The 18,304-nt window shown below is 41.5% G+C and overlaps 1 pseudogene; it reads left to right on the forward strand.

The window, feature by feature from the left end:
• The first annotated feature begins 3,273 nt into the window (after positions 1-3,273).
• LOC126932194 (BUB3-interacting and GLEBS motif-containing protein ZNF207-like) lies at positions 3,274-4,687 on the forward strand (annotated as a pseudogene).
• The last annotated feature ends 13,617 nt before the right edge of the window (positions 4,688-18,304 follow it).

An 18,304-nucleotide genomic window follows, 5' to 3' on the forward strand; every position in this document is an offset into this window, starting at 1 on the left:
TTAGCCAGATGTGGTGGCACATGCCTGTAGTCCCAGCTACTCGGGAGTCTGAGGCAGGAGAATCGCTTGAACCTGGGAGATGGAGGCTGCAGTGAGCCGAGACCAGGCCGTTGCACTCCAGCCTGGGTGACAGAGTGAGACTTCGTCTCAAAAAAAAAAAAAATCTTTACTAAGCATGCCCTCATTTTGTGGCAGAAGTATCCAAACTGAATTCAGTCACCTAAATTGGAAGCATAGCAGGAAGCATTGAGAGACCACATATTTACAGAAACAAATGTACTCCTCTCCCTCTAACTTGGACACCCACCACATCCTGAGCTGAAACTCTTCGTAAGCCTTGCAGGGCCCCACCTTTTCTATCGCCAGCCAAAGGGCCAAAATGAAAGAGAGGCCTGCGGGTTCAGATCATTGCAGCCTTGCTGTGCAATAATATGGATGCCAGCACTGGGGTTTATCCGACTCTTCCCAAAAGTCACAACCAAATATAGTTTCTCCTGAGATGTAGTGAATAAGCCTGGCCTAAAATATTGTGGGGGTCAAAACCAACCTAATAGGGCAAGGCCTTACCTGGAAAGTTCTGAACCGATCTAATTTGCATCTAGACCTTCAAACTAACTTTTTGTTAATATCTCAATTTCAGTAGTAAACAACTAAATGAGTTCAAATGACGAGGAAACAACAGGTTTATTTTCAAACTTATGCGAACATTGGTATCTGAAACCACCTTCACACACACCCTTTGCAAGTCAATGTGAATGAATGGGTGGGCACACAGTAGTTGCATTTTAATCCATTTTCTTTTTAAATTGCCAGCACGAGGCTTGAGAGCCGCCTTGTTAACAATTCTCACAGCCCAAACCCTTCTCCAGTGCACTGTAAGCTTCTTTCGTCTTGTCCTGTTGTTTGTGGAGATGAGAAACAACCCATGTCTTTCTGTTTAATGACCCTTCAAATCAGTTGGACCTTTCTTCGCTAAGCTAAATAACCCTACAGCTTTCTGGCCTCTCCTCATAGCCTTTATTTTCCAAGCCTTAATTACATTTTTGCTCTTCTCTGGAGCTCTGCCAGTTCCCCACATCCTCCTTAAAGGGGAGACACAAAGTAGCCACAGTTGAGGTCAGACCAGTGCTGGGAAAAGCTGACAAGCCACTTCCTGCCCTTTGACTTTTATGCGTCCCACTATCTTACTGACTTTATAAATAAACAGCGCTCATTGAACTAATTCTAGCAGGGCTGTCATTCAAGCTGAAGTCCTACTTTCCCATCTTGCATCTCAGCATTTTTATTTTGTCCCATAAATTTTTTGTGCTTACCCCTTTTGAGCTTTTCTAATTCGAAAGGTCTCACCCGATGAATTGTCTGAGCCACTTTACATGTGATTCCTCCTTTCTCTACTTTCTCACAAAAACTTTTGTAAATTTAGGAAGTGCCTTTCCAGAAGCCAAGCCAGTGATCAAAATCTACTGAGATTTCCTCTGTCTCCCCGGCACCATCCCCAAGGCAAGTACTGCTGACACTGTTGTAATAAAAACTACCGTTTATTATGCCAGGAAGTGTGGCATACATTATTTCATTAATTCCTCACAACAACCAATCTCATTATCCCTATTTTATTGAACAATTTGAGGTTAGCTAGATTAAGTAATTTGCTATAGCCACAGAGCAAGCAACTGCTGGATTCAAATATGAGCCTCTCTGCCCCTGAACTCACTGTGCTACAATGTCGCAAAATCAGTGCTCACTGGCATTTGGATGTAATCCACTAGGCAAATGTGACTCCACTTGTAAATTCTGTGCTCTTTTGGAGCTGGGACATCTTTCTCCTGCCCTTGAGTGTCAAAACTCCAGGTTCTCTGGGCTTTTGAACTCTAGGACTTGCACCAGCCACCTCCTAGGCACTTGGGCCTTCAACCTCAGACTGAGAGTTATATAGTCCAAGGCCTTCAGACTTGGACTAAGTCATGCTGTTGGCTTCCCTGGTTCTCCAGCTTGCAAATGGTCTATCATTGGACTTGTAAGGAAGCCACGTTCCCCTAATAAATCCCTTATTCTACCTCTCTCTTTCTCTTTCTCTCTCTTTCTCTTTCTCTCTCTGTCTATATATATACAAATTATATATACAATATATAACTGATTATATATAAAATATATAAAAATCTACATATTTATAACTATATAAATTATATTTTAATATAAAATTATAGAATTTAATTTTTATATTTATATACAATCGGTTATATATAAAATATATAACATATAAATATAGGCCAGATGTGGTGGCTCACAGCTGTAATCCCAGAACTTTATGAGGCCAAGGCAGGTGGATCACGAGGTCAGGAATTCGAGACCAGCCTGGCCAACATGGTGAAACCCCGTCTCTACTAAAAATACAAAAATTAGCCGAGCATGGTGGCACGCGTCTGTGGTCCCAGCTACTCGGAAGGCTGAGGCAGGAGAAGTGCTGAACCTAGGAGATGGAGGTTGCAGTGAGCCGAGATCAGGTCACTGCACTCCAGCCTGTGCAACAGAGCAAGACTCCATCTCAAATAAATAAGTATATTTATAATATGCTTATAATACTTATAAACACTCATAAATATACTTATAGGTGTATATTTATAATGTAGCATTTTGTGTCTGCTCCCTGTGGCACTCAGTGGTAACCATTTGGTTGGGAACATGAGTGATTTTTTTTGCCTTGTTTCTACTGCTGCTTTTCTCCTCCTTTTTACTTTGTTGGTAGAGCGCAGTTACGGGGCAAGACGAAACAGCTGAAGCCGTGGTGCTAAGGGAGGAGATCACCCCTCATATCGTCCTGTGCCCAATTTCTGCCTCCAACGAAAGAAGTAGTAAAAATTAAAAGGCAAAAATGAAATCCACAGGCAGACAGCCCGGCGCCACACCCTGGGCCTGGTAGTTAAAGATCGACCCCTGACCTAATAGGTTATGTTATCTGTAGATTACAGATATTGTATAGTAATGCACTGTGAAAATCCCTATCTTGTTTTGTTCCGATCTAATTACGGGTGCATGCAGCCCCCAGTCCTGTACCGCCTGCTTGCTCAATCAATCACGACCCTCTCACACCCCCTTAAGAGTTGTGAGCCCTTAAAAGGGACAGGAATTGCTCACTTTGCGGGGGGTGGTCTGCTGGGCTCTTGAGACAGAAGTCTTGCCGACGCCCCCGGCCGAATAAACCCCTTCCTTCTTTAACTCAGTGTCTGAGTTTTGTCTGCGGCTCGTCCTGCTACAGTGCTAGTATTGTAATAGAGACTTTGATGATGAGAAGACCCTTATACAGCACCAAAAAGCAAAGCATTTTAAATGTCATATGTGTCACAAGAAATTGTATCCAGGACCTGGCTTAGCTATTAATTGCATGGAGGTGCATAAAGAAATAATAGATGCTGTACCAAATGCAATACCTGGGATAACAGACATAGAATTGGAAATATATGGTATGGAAAGTATTCCAGAAAAAGACATGGATGAAAGACGATGACTTCTTGAAGAGAAAACATAAGAAAGCCAAAAAAAGAAGGAACAAGATGATTCTGATGAATATGATGATGATGACTCTGCAGCCTCAACTTCATTTCAACCACAACCTGTTCAACTTCAACGAGGTTATATTCCTGCAGTGGCACAGCCAGGACTGTCACCAGTAATGGGAGCACCAGGAATGCCTCCAGGCATAACTTCATTAATGCCAGGTGTTCCTCCTCTGATTCCAGAAATGCCACCAGTTATGCCAGGCATGCCACCTGGATTGCATCATCAAAGAAAATGCACCCAGTCATTTTTCGGTGAAAACATAATGATGCCAATGGGTGGAATATACCACCTGGACCAGGAATACCACCTCTGATGCCTGGAATGTCACCAGGTGTCCCCTCCATACCCCCAACCCCATTCCACGTCCTAGAATTCCTCCAGTGACCCAAGCACAGGCTGGGTCTTAACAGACCACCTGCACCAACAGCAACTGCTGCACCACAGCTTCCAGTTACTAAGCTTCTTTTCCCCAGTGCTGGACAAGCTCGGGCAGCTGTCCAAGGACTTGTTGGTACAGATTTCAAACCCTTAAATAGTACCCCTGAAACAACTATAGCACCCCCAAAGCCTACATTCCCTGCTTATACACAATCTACAGATTCAACCACTGGTACAACAAATAGTACTGCAGTTAAACCAGCAGCTTCAGTAGCAAGTAAGCCTGCTACACTTACAGCAACCAATGCAACCAGTAAGTTGATCCATCCAGAAGAGGGTATATATCTGAAAGAGAGAAGGGCACAGTTACCTAGATAGCAACGTAATTTTCCTCTGCAAGGAGAGGCCCCCATCAGTAATCCACCAGTTGGACCAATTGGAGATATGATGCGACCATAGCCAGGCATCCCACAGCAACAAGGAGTGAGACCCCCAATGCCACCTCATGGTCAGTACGGTGGTCATCATCCAGGCATGCCAGGATACCTTCCTGGTGCTATCCCCCCATATGGGCAGGGACCGCCAATGGTGCCCCCTTTCCAGGGTGGGCCTCCTCAACCTCCAAAGGGAATGAGACCTCCTGTAATCCTGCAAGGTGGCTGTTACTGATCTTACCTCATCCTGTCTAATAGGTTTGGAGATTAAACATTTTCCCAACTTGTGCTGTTTATATAGCCAATTTTCCATCAATAAGGCTTCATTGTGACTTTAACAAATATTATCTTCCCACATACCAGGAACTATTGGACATTGATTTTACATGGGAAAAAAATATTTGGAAAAATAACACAGGATCTTTTCCTGAAGTTGCAATTTATACTGTATGGCTTCTTTTTCATGTTTCATCTAGGTTTGTAGAAGTGAAGTATAGTAAATTTGGTTCATTAAATTGTGAAGGTGCTGGAATTACATGAACATATCACTTCAATAAAGGCAAGTTCTGTAATCTTACATTGCTGTTTTGCAAAGTTATGCCTTCACAGCAATTCAGATGCTGTTGGACTTCATGTCCCCAGTCTAGCTTGGTGAGGGGCATAACTGTTTCCAAGTACTTGTACATTGGAAGTCTAAATGTATAACAATATTTACTGTATTTAGAGTTCCTCATGTTGCAGGGTTTAAGAAATCTGATCCACCAATGTCATGTGACTTTTCTGTACCGGTAAACTTCATTGCAATAAAATGAGAGAAAAATTTATGCCTTTTTATGCATAACCCAGCTGTGGACCACGGCCTAAAAGGTTTGTACAGATGCATGCCACAGTAGATATCCACATAATAAAATTCATAGTTACCAATGCAAAATATATATATATAAATACAAATATGTTATATATAATAATTATAGAGGCATTACATATAATTAAAGACATTTTATAATCATATATAGATATACACATATAATTGATTCTGTCTCTATGGAGAACCCTCACTAAAACAGATTTTGGGTTTACCCCTAAAATCAACAACAATCATACGTTCCTAACAAACACAGGAAAAAGAAGTAAAGGAGAGAGAAGAGAGGGCAAGACAGACAGGAAAGGAATGGTTGAAAGTCATCAAAATCTGTTTCAGGTGACCCTCTCTGTAAGGCTTTCAAGAGCCTTGTTGTTCTTGATCATAGAAGTAATAATATGGGACAGAAATAAATTGTTTATGGTCTTGACGGAGTGTAGACAGAATGCATCTCTAGATTCTCCTGGACACAAAGAATTACCCGACAATGAACGAGAGTAATACGGCCAGATAAAAGATTCCCTAATGAGACATATTTGTTTAATCAGTTGCTGCAACAGTTTTTTGCTTCTGTTTTTGTTTTTTTGAGACTGAGTCTTGCTCGGTCGCCCAGGCTGGAGTGCAGTGGCACGATCTCAGCTCACTGCAACTTCCGCCTCCCCGGTTCAAACAATTCTGCTACCTCAGCCTCCTGAGTAGCTGGGATTACAAGCACCCGCCACCAAGCCCAGCTAATTACTGTATTTTTTTTTTAATAGAGATGAGGTTTCACCCTGTTGACCAGGCTAGTCTCGAACTCCTGACCTCAGGTCATCCACCCGCCTTGGCCTCCCAAAGTTCTGAGATTACAGGCATGAGCCACCACACCCGGCTGCTTCAGCTGTTGATTTACCTCCAAACTATTGGTTTGGAGGAGACAACCATTATTTATCATATAAAGTCTGTTACAGGTTTATCAAAAAATGAATGTTATGAAAATGAAATAGAAATCTGGGGGAGGAGGGGAAGGGAAAGTAATTTGTCCACGTTAATGGAGCTGCGTGTGTGTAAACCCCTCTTGGTGAGAGCTGAGCACAGTACTGCAGCTAGAGGTATCATGGGGATGGGAAGGGTAGTGAGGGGCTCTTTCATACATTATCTTTGAGTCTTTTATTACAAGATGTTTGTATACAACATGGGTCTAAAATATTTAAGAAACAGATTGTTTTTAAGATTTTATCAGCCCAAAAGCCATTTTAATGAATTTTATTGTTTAAATAGAAAAAAAAAAAATTCAGTTCTGTGGGTAAAATATTAAGGAAAATACAGTGAAATAACAAAGTAAAATTTAATAAGAAATGTGGATTTGGGGAAGGTTGACTTGTAAAAATTGATTCTCTTAAATCAATTTTTAAAGCTCCTAAGAATAAATAGGATTCTTAGTTCTCGATCAATATCAGTTCTACAAACTCAATATTATTAGGAAGAATGACCTAAATGCTAAACTTTTCCTCAAGGATTTGAGGAACTTTATTGTTTAAAAAAAAAAAAAAGTCCTACTTTTTCATACCGAGTCTGACTAAAATGAGACCCATACTAAATCAAATAGGGATTACTTACAATTTTTTACACTAGTTTCATGAGTTTAATATCCTTGACATTGGCCAGGCACGGTGACTCACACCTGTAATCCCAGCACTTTGGGAGGCTGAGGCGGGTGGATCACAAGGTCAGGAGTTCAAGACCAGACTGGCCAATATGGTGAAACCCCATCTCTACTAAAAATACAAAAATCAGCCAGGCATGGTGGCACATGCCTGTAATCCCAGCTACTCAGGAGGCTGAGGCAGGAGAATCACTTGAACCTGGGAGGTGGAGGTTGCAGTGAGCCGAGATCACACCATTGCACTCCAGCCTGGGCGTTGCAACGAGACTCTGTTTAAAAAAAAAAAAAAAAAAACATCCTTCACATTACAGATCTCAGTAACATACTTTTATAGAAAATTGACAAGTCTACCAATGCACATTTAAATGTTGACAACTAGAGAACTGCATGTGCACCCACTCTGATTTAGATGTTTATCTTATGAAATAAAGACATTTGTTTAACTTTCCAAACAAAATGATTTCAAGATTTCTCAATAGGCCTTCTAAGGCTGCTTGCCTCTGTAATCTGCTTACTTGCAAAAATAAATCCATTTCAATCACTGCTTGGTCAAAGTTTAAACTTAAAAGACTCAACAACTAATCAATAGGTTGATCTGCTGATGCAGTAGAATGTGGCTAGGTCTGACCTCTGACTAGTGCAGAGGTCATCCTGCTAAAACAGTAAACAAATTGTTGATGTAACTCAGCACAGCAAATGCAACCTAGCAATAAAAACTCACCACATGGATTTAGTTATGTGCACAACTTCAGTAAATGTTTTGCTGAAATTGGTGTCAAATCAAATATGTGTGTGTTAAGCTCCTCCATTGTAGGAGATGACAATGATTTTTAAATAGTTTAGGTCTACAATTAAAGTATTCTCTGTTTTTCTACAACAGAATTCCTCTAACACTGCAGCATGTATTATTAGGAAGTGTAAAAAGAGTAAACATAATTTAGAGTCCTAGCCAAAATTAATGTTTTCTAAGTTCATAGCTATCTTTATATGGGAAAATTTCATAATTATAAAAACAAATAAATTATTATATGCAACCTATATGGAATTACCTTAATTTAAACATAATCTAATTAGGTCACCTTCTGGTTGACCCTACTTCAGGCTTTTAATTTGTAAGAACAAATGTTTTTTTAAAAATTTCAATGTCAGCCCGGGTATGGTGGCTCACACTTGTAATCCCAAAACTTTGGGAGGTCGAGGCAGGCAGATCACTTGAGGTTAGGGGTTTGAGACCAGCCTGACCAACATGGTGAAACCTCTTACTCAAAATTACAAAAATTAGCTGGGTGTGGTGGCACATGCCTGTAAGTCACAGCTACTTGGGAGGCTGAGTCACAAGAATCGCTTGAAGCCGGGAGGCAGAGGTTACAGTGAGCCAACATCACACCACTGCGCTCCAGCCTGGGTGACAGAGCAAGACTCTGTCTCAAAATAAATAAAATAAATCAATGGTAAACATCTATTCTTGGTTTTAAGACCGTATTTGCCTGGATGATCTACAAGCTCACAATGTTTGGGATCTTTCACAGTAGCTTTGAAAAAAACATGTAGTCAGTTTGAGTTCACAATAAATCTTCTCCATCCGATGGTGACAAAAGGATGCCAGTAAAACACTGAACAATTTAAAATTACATGAGTTTCAACTCTCCCATTTGGGAAGTAAATTTGCATCCTACAACCACTGAACCAAGGTTAATGAGGCCAGGCGGGTAACATCATTAATGTCCAATGGCAAGCAACAGGGCAGAAAGACCAAATTTCCTTCCTCCTCCTACTAGAATGTGGTGAGCAGTCATGAGGGGTATTTGCACAGTATTTACGTCTCATCTTTTCCCCTTCTTTGCTCACAAGTTTCCTTTGAAATAGATGCAAGCCTTGGCAAGTGTTTTGAGTTTCTTGAAGTTAACACCTGGGCAAGAATGCTGTCTGAGGAAGACGTCTGTCGACAATCAAAATAGACAATGAGGCAGGATGATAGCAGTCCCAGGCTGGGTCCCAGCCTTACCACAATGACAGAGGAGGGCCAGGGTCTGGGACCCTTGGCTACAAGTAGCTAAAAGGCATTGTAGAGCTTGACTGAAGGCAAAAGCCCTAAAAGCAGACTACCTGGGTTTGAATTCCAGCTCTGATACTTCTTAGCCAGTTAGCAGTGAGCAAGTGTTTTCACAGCTATAAGCCTCAGTTTCCTTATATGAAAAAGAGTGATTTTACTACCATCCAACTCTACATGTTGTTGAAAATATTAACTAGTGCATATAAAGCACTCACAACACATATGGACAGCATGCAGTTAATGTTAGCTATTCCTCACTGTAACTCAGTATCCTATTGTCACTGTAAGTCTTTAGATGATTTTATGCTTGAATTTATTATTATTATTGATTTCCAAGCCTCGAGTCTATCCCCCTTCTGAATCATCTTGCAGATGTCTGCCTGGTTAAGCTTTCCAAAAGCCTCTTCCATCATTTCACTTCCCTGCTCAAAAATTTTCAGTGGCTCTCTACCTCCAGGAAAATGTCTGAACTCCTCAGTCTAGCTTGCAAAACTCCCTATAGTCTATCTCCAACCCACTTTTCTAACCCTTTACTCCAGCTAGTCTGATAGCCTTCTTCTTTGTATCATCCAGCTGATACATACTTCTATTTCACTTTTTATATACACAGTACTAGATATACCATAAGTGGTTGGTAACTGTTTGCTGGTGTCATTTTTGCTGTGGTAGCCTGGAGCATGGATATTTATGTCTAACTGTAGTAGAAGATCCTGAAGGTTGTGGTCTAGCCAGAGGAAAGGTTTGCACAGATGTGCTTAGGAATATATACTATGTATTAAAGCTATGTTTTAGTAATATCCTTGTTGAGGAGTTTAGAGAGAAATTCTCAGAAATTCTCAGATAAAGGGTCTAAAAATAAGGCTCTAGAGCCTTAGAGGATTTTAAAAGCCATAGTTCTATCTTTGTCTAAATATTACTATCCCTACTGTAAATCATACCCATTCAAACTTTTCCCCATTGCAGCACCCACCTTAAGAGAAATTTATTTTTATTTATTTACACAAAGTAATACAGTAATCTCTCTCATCAACAAAAACTTCCGGCCTTATTACAAAACTGATTTAAAACTCACTGTAACGATGGTTTGCTTCCTTTACGGTGCCACTGGGATTTCAGAAGTACATAGCAGAGCCCAGTACGCCTGGGATTAAGAAGCAGTCCAGAGTGGTGTGCTGATAACCTCTGAGATTGGAGTGGGGTGATGGAGGGGAACCCTGAGTATTTACTGCTAGCTATTCATTGAGAAAGTGAAGGGCAACCCTCACCTAGCAATTTCCAAAATGAACATCTTCCTTCCAAGGACACTTCATTTAATGTTACTAGAAAAGGGATAGGAAAAATGTTTTTACCTAATTTTAGAACATGCAGAAGGTTTGGACAATCGCTTCCTCTCCTATAAAGGAGTTTTGCAAGCCACTTTTAACAAATTAAGTGGAGCCCAAAAATTCAGACCTTCAATTTTGAGCTGTCACTAGATAGCAGGCACAAATTGGTAGCCCTTAAGCAAAATACAGCTCACAGATACGTTTTGTCTGGTCAGCACAGTGTTTTTACTTTTCAAAAACTTCTTTAATTAAAATGTCTTTACACTGGAGTGATCCTCCCACCTCAGCCTCCCAAGTAGGTGGGACTACAGGTGCACACCACCACACACAGCTCATCTGCCTCATTTTTGTATTTTTTGTAGAGGTGGGGTTTCACCATACTGGATATGTGTTCTGCAATTTGGCATAGTCCCCACCATTCCCTATGGTCTTACACCCTCTCATAGTTATATTAGCTAATAGTCCCTGCCTGGAGGCATTTGGGTTTACAATTCCTACTAGAGCTTGCCTCTTTGTCTGATCCACCTCTTATGCATGAACTTTGGTGATACATCTAGCATGTGCCCTCACTTCCCTTCTATCTCGGCACGTCATTCTCTTCAATGCTCCATCATGAGTTTATACCTGGTTCCTTTTCTGAGCAATCCACTGCACAGGTCCCTGGAGGTTCTGTTGTTGTTGTTGTTGTTGTTGTTGTTGTTGTTTTCAAATCACATGATGAGAATGGCCCACCCCCACTTCATACTCATCCACTATGCTTAGCTCAACCCTCATTTTACCCACAGGGCTCAGCCAGGATTCAAGGCAGATAGGGTCTCCAGAAGTCAGTTTCTGCTTTTTATACTGAAAAATCTGGCCTTGAATTTGCCATCAGTCACCCAAGCGGAGTGCAGTGACTTGATTAAATGGCTCACTGTAGCCTCAACCTCCTGGGCTCAAGTGATCCTCCCACCTCAGCCCCCCAAGTACAGGTGCACACCACCACACACGGCTCATCTGCCTCATTTTTGTATTTTTTGTAGAGATGGGGTTTCACCATATTGCCCAGGCTACTCTCCAACTCCTGGGCCCAAGGGATCTGCCCACCTCGGCCTCCCAAAGTACTAGAATTACAGGCGTGATCCACTGTGCCCAGCCTTCACAATATCTTAATTAAGGATAAGAAATTATCTTCACTAAAAGGAGGTGGGCTTTGCACTTTGAGAGGCTAGGGCAGGAGGATCATTTGAGGCCAGGATTTCGAGGCTACAGTGAGCTAAGAGCACAACCCAGCACTCCAGCCTGGGTGACAGGGCAAGATCCTGTCTCTAAATAAATAAAAGGAGGTGGGGAGGGTGGTAAGCTGGAATCTTAGTTGTTCATAACTTTAAGCCTATCCAGAGACTTCTCCACAACCTTCAAGTACCACCTGCCTTGTCCAGCTCACCAAGAAAGTAAAGTGGCCTTTGTTGCTTTGAGTTTCACCAGAACATTTCATATTAAGTAAAATGGATGGGATTCTATTTCTTGACCATGATAGGGGATAAAGGACAGAGTCAGACTTTGACATAAACAGGACTCATCCAGGAAGCAGCCAGTAGGAATGTTGGCAACGTGTGATTAGCCAGCTGGTCTGTTTAAATCCACCCTCTTCTCTAAATGCCAAGTGTTGAAGAATTAAATATTTTAGCATGCCAGGCATGGTTCAAAACCAGATTTTTAAAATTCATTTTCATGTTGCCTCCTTTCTCAGCCAGTTTTATGTACAAACTAGGGGTCAAGTAAGTTAATACTTCCAACAAAAGGGCACTGAAACTTTTGGTGGGAGCCAGTTGTGGAGTCAGTATAAACTTTTCCTGAACTCTTGCTCAAGAAGAAAACTTCTTGAGTCTTAATTATCTTTGAGGCCAGAATGCTCAGAGCCCATCTCACAATCTAGTCCTTCAGTAGGACACATATTTTTCCTTCTTTCCTGGGTTACAAAAGATATGCTGGTTATCAAAACAGACCCAAGGCATGCATGAAGCAGCTGAAAACTATGGTTGCTTGATAAGGCCCAGTTCTCATCTTTTTTGCCTTTGCAAATTCCAATCTCCTGTTCTGGAGTCTGGGAGGTAAACAGTCTTCCCTGGAATTTTCATACATCCACATCCTGGGTCTCCTACTTTGATAGGTTCAGCCTTCTCACATGTCTCCTCCTTATCTTTCTTCTTGGCTTGTTAATATGTTTACTTCAACTAAACTAAACTCAAACATCATGGTCCTAATCAAAGCAAGAGCATTTCTTTTTTTTTTTTTTTTTGAGACGGAGTCTAGCTCTGTCGCCCAGGCTGGAGTGCAGTGGCCAGATCTCAGCTCACTGCAAGCTCCGCCTCCTGGGTTTACGCCATTCTCCTGGCTCAGCCTCCCGAGTAGCTGGGACTACAGGCGCCTGCCACCTCGCCCGGCTAGTTTTTTGTATTTTTTAGTAGAGACAGGGTTTCACCGTGTTAACCAGGATGGTCTCGATCTGCTGACCTTGTGATCCGCCCGTCTCGGCCTCCCAAAGTGCTGGGATTACAGGCTTGAGCCACCGCGCCCGGCAAGAGCATTTCAACTCATTAATTTTTCCTTTTGCCTTCTGATATTCAGTCTAAAATTTGCATAAGTTTAGATATTCTCAGACAAGTAACTTAGAGTAAGGGATTGCAAGCATAAGGGCTTAAGTGTCTTACTACAGGAACGTTAAGGTTCTGTCCTGCCTCCCTCTCAGATTAAGCAGTGGCCAGTTCCTTTGAGATTTTAGGAAAAATTGCTCTCACAAAAGAATAGCTTATAGGAACTATTCCACCTTGGGGCATTTATTTACTGAGATATTTCCCATTTTGATATTATTAATTACTCTTTCCAATGAATAAAAATATGTTTTTAAATTCTGTTTTCAAAGAGAAACAACAGCATGTCTTTTGCTCTTCAAATCTCAGAGTAGTACGTTGAATATAAATATAAAATTTACCATATGGCCATATATTAGAATTTAATCTTGTTGTTGTTTTGAGACAGTCTTGCCTATCTGGAGTGCAGTGGCACAGTCTCGGCTCACTGCAACCTCCACCTCCTGGGTTCAAGCAATTCTCGTGCCTCAGCCTGCTGAGTAGGTGGGACTACAGGCATGCACTACCACAGCTGGCTAATTTTTTGTATTTTTAGCAGAGACAGGGTTTTGCCTTTTGGCCAGGCTGGTCTCGAACTCCTGGCCTCAAGTGATCCGCCCACCTTGGCCCCTCAAAGTGCTGGGACTACAGGTATGAGCCACAGCGCCCAACCTAGAGTTTAATCTCTGCCTAATATGCTACCAATTCTTAGAGGCTCTATTTGTCAGAAAGTAAAATGCACAATTAGAACAACTGTAGATTATAGAGTTCAGTATGTTTCCCTCAGATCCTGTTATAGTACATAGAGCCAACACATTTGTTTTTCTTTTATGGTTCCTAGGAGAAAAATCCTCTGCTTTTTCCTTACATGCTTCATTTGGTGCCAAATCCCTGATATATATATATCTGGAGTCAGATGCTAAGCAAATATCATGGGCCAAAGACCAACACACATGTGCAGTGGTTAAACAGCCTAGGAAAAGTCTTTGGGTAGACTTCAGCAAGCTGTTCTTTTCCTCCATTAAACCCAAATTCCGATCTCCCCATGTCTGGCAACATTGCCCAATTTCTGAAATTTCGTTTCTTCCTTCCTTGTTTTTAACATCCACTTGGCTTGGCTCTCCAAATTCCTGCTCAGCTGTGCCTGATGTATTTCATATTGAACCAGTCTTCTGCTCCTGGTTACCCAGTACTGTGTCTCAGGTGCCCAGTCTGCCCAGTATATGATAATGCTCTGTGAGAAACGCAGTTTACGAGGTTGTTTATACAGTACAAACAAACAACCAAAAGTAAAACTATGCATGAAAAAAACCTAGTAGAAAATCCAACAAAATAATAATATAGTAATAGCCTCTAGAGGGTGAGACTAAGAGTATCTTTTTAATCATCTTTCTACTTTTCCATTTTTCCAAATTATCTGTACATCACTTTTTCTTTTTCTTTTCCTTTTTTTTTTTTTTTTGTTTTTGTTTTTGAGACAGAGTCTCACTCTGTCACCCAGGCTGGAGCACAATGGCACAATCTTGGCTGACTGCAACTTCCACCTCCCGAGTTCAAGTGATTCTCTTGCCTCAGCCTTCTGAGTAACTGGGACTACAGGCACGCGCCACTGCACCCAGCTAAGTTTTGTATTTTTAGTAGAGACAGGGTTTCACCATGTTGGTCAGGCTGGTCTCGAACTCCTGACCTCAGTTGATCCACCCTCCTCGGCTTCCCAAAGTGCTCAGATTAAGGCATGAGCCACCATGTCCAGCCCACTTTTTCTTTTAGTTGTTTTCCTGTTTTATATATATTACTTTGTTGTGTGAAGGACTCAAGAAACTCTTCTTTCTGAAAAAGCCCACACCCTACTTTCTTGAAATTAATCTGATTCAAAGCGTTTTGTGTTTCAAAGGGCAATGATATCTACAAAGGAAAATGTGTATTGCAGTAACATTTCCAAATATATGAACTCCAGATACAAAGGGCAAAAACATGAACAGATTCTCCCCCAAAAAAATCAGGCCTCTGGAGAAATGATCTTATACCCGCTGCAGAGTCCATATATTACACAGAGTCCATATATTACACATATATTACGTATATTACAATCAGCTGGTTATTACCACTTCATTGAGTTTCTATACTGTATTCTATCTAGCTAGCTATAGCTATAGTTTCTGTTGTGAGTTTAATAAAAATACATTCAAGTCCTAACCCCAGTATCTGTAAATGTGAGATTTTTGGAAATAGGGTCTTTGTGGATGTAACTGAGTTAAGATGAAGCCAAACTGGATTAGGGTGGGCCTTAAACCCAATATAACTGATGTCCTTATAAAAAGAGGAACAGACCAGGCGCAGTGACTCACGCCTGTAATCCCAGCACTTTGGAAGGCCAAGGCTGGCAGATCACGAGGTCAGGAGTTTGAGACCAGCCTGACCAACATGGTGAAACCCCATCTCTACTAAAAATACAAAAATTAGCCACTACACTCCAGCCTGGGCAACAGAGCAAGACTGTCTCAAAAAAAAAAAAAAAAAAAAAAAGGAACAACTGGACACAGGGACCCAGAGACACACAAGAGACACCATGTGAAGATGCAAGAAGAGGTTGGATGATACCGCTGAAAGTCAAGGAGCACCCGGGATTGCAAGTTCCAGAAGCTGAGAGAAGCATGGAACAGCCCTGCCCCCGTCAGAGCCCTCCAGAAGGAATCAACCTTGCCAACACCTTGATTTAAGACCCCTAGCTTTCATAATTATGAGAGAATACATTTTTCTTAGGTCAGCCAGTTTGCAGTATTTTGTTATGGCAGCCTTAGGAAACGAATACAATTTCTCTCACACTTTGGGAGAATTACTCAGTTCATTTAACAAACATTTATTCAGCACCCACGATCTGCCAGTTCTGCTAGGTGCTGTGAAGAGCACCGTAAATAAAACACTGTTGCTGCCGCTCTGAGACTCATACAGCCTCATGGTGAGATTATGTCATATGATAAGACCAGGGAAGGAGGCCTGCACCGGGTACTGAGGAAACAAGGTCATTTATTTCAGTTCAGGGTAAAGGGAAAACATCATAGAAGAGATAATACCTGAGAAGAATCTTTTTTTTTTTTTTTTTTTTGAGATGGAGTTTCGCTCTTGTTGCCCAGGCTGGAGTACAGTGGTGCGATCTTGGCTCACCATAACCTCCGCCTCCTGGGTTCAAGCAATTCTCCTGCCTCAGCCTCCTGAGTAGCTGAGATTACAGGCATGCGCCACCATGCCCAGCTAATTTTGTATTTTTAGTAGAGATGGGGTTTCTCCAGGTTGGTCAGGCTGGTCTCGAACTCCCGACCTCAAGTCATCTGCCCACCTTGGCTTCCCAAAGTGCTGGGATTACAGGCATAAGCTACTGCGCCCAGATCTTGAGAAGAATCTTAAAGAATTTACTCCGTAAAGGAAATCCGCAGGCTAGTATAAGACAGCTTCTCTTCTGCCACACTCATCGCTAAAGCAGCCTCTTCCTGCAGTGAAAGGATTTAAATGACATCATTACAGCCATGTTGCCCCATATTATGACCGTCTAGTGCTTTTCCACAGCCTGAAGTTTCTTGCCAGTTGGATCTTATGGGAAAAGAAAAAAAAAAAAAGATCGTTTCTCCTGAGGCTTGATTTTTGTGGGGAGAATCTGTTTATTTTTTGCCTTTTGTATCTAAAGTTCATATAACAAAAAATGTTAATGCGATACCCTTTTTTTGTAGATATCATTGCCCTTTGAAACACAAATGCTTTGAATTCAGATTATTTGTAAAAAGTAAGGTGTGAGCTTTTTCAGGAAGGAGAGTTTCTTGGGTCCTTCCCAAGACAAAAGTAATGTATATAAAACAGGAAAACAACTAAAAGAAAAAGTGATACACAGATCATTTGAAAAATAGAAAAGTAGAAAGATGATTTAAAAATACTCTTAGTCTCACCCTCTAGAGGCTATCACTATATTAATATTTTCGTGGATTTTTACTAGATTGTTTTTCATGCATAGTTTTTATTTTGTCTTGGTAGTCTATAAACAATCTTGTATCCTGCCTTTTTGACACAGCATTATAGCATAAACATTTTCCCAGGCCTTTAGAAACTCTCTATAAACATAATTGTAATGGCTGTAAAACATTTGGTTGCATAGATGTCCATAGTTTATTTAACCAAGTCTTATGTTGGCCATTTAGGTTAGATCATAACTTTTAAAATAGCCTTCAGATAAACGTAATAAGTTTTTAATTGGAGATTTTAAGTAATTTCATCATAGACTGATAGTTGCCTCATGATACGAGGACCATTTTATCATCAGGAAGTTGACTTTAAAACAAACTGAAAAGACAAAGATTTTGACAATGTCAGCAGGTCTTCTCTTCCCCTACCCCCAGTGCCCACAAAGATTTTCCCTCCGTTGGCCTGTGGCTCTCTATTGCTAGACCCACTTATCTTCCCACCTCTACCCTACTTGCCCCAGTTTCCTGGTCAAGCTGAACGTGAAGCAACAGGCTCTGGAGCCTCAGCAACCCCTCCTCAGGCTGAGAATTGGCCGTGTCTCCTTCTTGTCCTGGCTCACGGCAAGCACTTCAGAGCTGGTCCAGGCTCCTGCTTTGCTCCCCAAGTCACTCCCCTGTGGGGTTCATTTGAGTTTTTCTTGCTGCTAGTGTAGTTCAAGATCTGGAAGAGCCCACATTCTACCTAAGTCGTCATTCCCACCCCAAGATATTCTCTAATAAAGAACCTTTGTCATCCAAGTGTCCTGGCCTATACACACACACACCCTCCCCCCACCCCACACACATTCATCCAACTGGGCTTCTGTATCAGTTCCTATGTTTTCTGTTTCTATTATAGTAGCTGTCTTAGTCCATTTGTGCTGCTATAACAAAATACGGAAGTCCAAAATCAAGGTGGTGGCAGATTTGGTGTCTGCTAAGGGCTCAGTCTCTGCTTCCAAGATGGTACCTTACTGCTATGTCCTTATATGGTAGAAAGGGACAAAAAAAGGATGAATGCTGTATCCTCACATGGCAGAAGAGATTGAAGGACCAGGCAACTCTGAAGTCTTCTTTTATAAGGGTATTAATCCCATCCACGAGGGTGGAGCCCTCATGGCCTAACTACCTCCTAAAGGCCTTACCTCTTACTACTATTACCTTGGGTTTTAAGTTCCAACATAAGAATTTTGGAGAGAGATATGCATTCAAACGTAGCAGTAACCTGTCTGCTACCAAGATCCCTGATGTCCTAGCCCTTGCCCTGAACCTCACCTGATACCTGATACCCAGACACCCTTACCTGTGCTTATTTATCTAGACTCTTGAGAGTCACCTACCTGTGGGGATGCCCAGCTACTGCTTGAATCACTAAGGCTAGATATCGCCTTTCGGTAAAACACTCTGCTCTCCCAGCTCAAACTTCTGTATTGGATGGGCCCATCTGCCCT

The sequence above is a fragment of the Macaca thibetana genome, chromosome 12, assembly GCF_024542745.1.
Source record: "Macaca thibetana thibetana isolate TM-01 chromosome 12, ASM2454274v1, whole genome shotgun sequence".
Lineage (NCBI taxonomy): Eukaryota > Metazoa > Chordata > Mammalia > Primates > Cercopithecidae > Macaca > Macaca thibetana.